Genomic DNA, 1,849 nt, shown 5'->3' on the forward strand with positions numbered 1-1,849 from the left:
TACATAATGGAGTTCAACATGAATATTAAGCTATATTTTGAGGAATATGAAATGTATCTTGCTGAACATGTCTGAAGGAATCATTTCAGGATGTTAAGGTGTCTAAAATGTGTCTTGAGCAATCTGGAACGCATAATAATGAAGAATCTGTCTGGTGGACTCTCCAAGGAGTCTAGAATAGATCTTCAGAAATCTAGAACTACTCTTGAGGAACCAGAAATATATCTTGTGGGTTCTGCATTGTCTTTAAAGGAATCTACAACATTATTTGAGGAATATGTGGTGTATTTTGTGGAATCATTTTTTACCTACTAATTTCCTTAGGGCGACTTTCACTTCCTTTTCCTCAGACTATATATGAAGGGGTTGAACATCGGAGTCACAAAGGTATAAAACAGAGAGTGCAGTTTTTCAGTGTCCTCTGAGTTCCTTGACTTGGGTCTCAAATACACTATCATTCCAGCGCAATAGTATAGAGTCACCACAGTGAGGTGTGAGGAGCAGGTGGAGAAGGCCTTGTGTCTGCCCTCGGCTGACGGCATCTTCAGAATCGTGCTGGAGAGTTTAATATAAGAGATAACAATTAAGATAAAAGGGGTGATTATGAATAGCAGAACTGCCATAAACACAGCAATTTTATGCCTGTAGGTGTCCATGCAGGACAGCTCCAGCAGAGGGGGGATATCACAGAAGAAGTAGTTAATTTCATGAGACCCACAGAAGGGCAAAGAGAACACCAAATATGTATGCCCAAAATGAACCGGGATGTTGACAAGCTAGGACCTGGCTACCATCCTAGCACAATGCTCCCTGTTGACAATAAGTGTGTAATGCAGGGGGTTACATATGGCCATGTAACGGTCATAGGCCATGGCCGCCAGAAGGAAACACTCTGTGCCACCTAGTAAAAGTAAGAAATACATCTGGGCAGCACAGTCGGTGTATGAGATACTTCCATCCTCTGCCAGGCAATTGGCCACCATCTTGGGCAGGGTGACTGAGGTGTAGTAGATCTCCAAAAAGGACAAGTTCCTGAGGAAGAAATACATGGGGGTGTGCAGGGCAGAGTCCAACACTGTGACCAAGACATTGACACCATTCCCTAGCAGGATCACCATGCAAATGACTAAGAAGACCACGAAGAGCAAACCCTGCAGGTTCATGAGTTTGGAGTATCCCAAGAGGATGAAGCCAGGTGTTGTGGTGTGATTTCCAGTCACCATTGGATTGGTGCATTGGATCTGCAGAGACAACAAAGGCAGAGGACAAGGGCATGTCACTTACTCAGAGTGTTGGCCCATAACTTTCTCTCACAGAGGTGAAATCAGGCATTTCAGCCATCAATAATAGAAACCTGCATAGATACCCACACTCTTCTGATTGTGACAGTCGTATATTCTGTCTAATGTGTGTATGGGAGCATGGCAAAGTTGCTGTCCCGACACACCCCTTCCTGGCTGGTTGTGGCATGGAAGCAACTTTTGCCTCAGTTTTCCCCATTTTTTCTTTGGCTTATTCTAGCCTCCGGTCAGAACACCTTGCACAGTCCTTTAGCCAGCAGAAATGTATTCTAATTGAATTGAAAAATGGGCCATTGACCAAAAATTCAATGGAAAACATAGAAAAAAGGTTGGTTGGTTGTTTTTGAAAAAGGAGAAAAAGTTGGGAGGGAAAACACCACTTTCTATGCTAAAACTTTTGGCACCCACTGGAGAATTGTGAAAACCTTTCAAAAAAGTTTTAAAAAAGAGTTGCTTTCTCTCACATTTTAAACCTTTAACAAACTTCATGAGAGGGAGACAGGCAGATTCTGGCCCTTGATGAATTTAAAGTAGAACAGTCTTTGCCC

General features: G+C 42.8%; 1 pseudogene; it reads right to left on the bottom strand.

The window, feature by feature from the left end:
- Positions 1–332: 332 nt before the first annotated feature.
- LOC101941927 (olfactory receptor 10A5-like) lies at positions 333–1,223 on the bottom strand (annotated as a pseudogene).
- Between the last annotated feature and the right edge of the window lie 626 nt (positions 1,224–1,849).

The sequence above is a fragment of the Chrysemys picta genome, chromosome 13 (genome assembly GCF_011386835.1).
Source record: "Chrysemys picta bellii isolate R12L10 chromosome 13, ASM1138683v2, whole genome shotgun sequence".
In the NCBI taxonomy this organism is placed as follows: domain Eukaryota; kingdom Metazoa; phylum Chordata; order Testudines; family Emydidae; genus Chrysemys; species Chrysemys picta.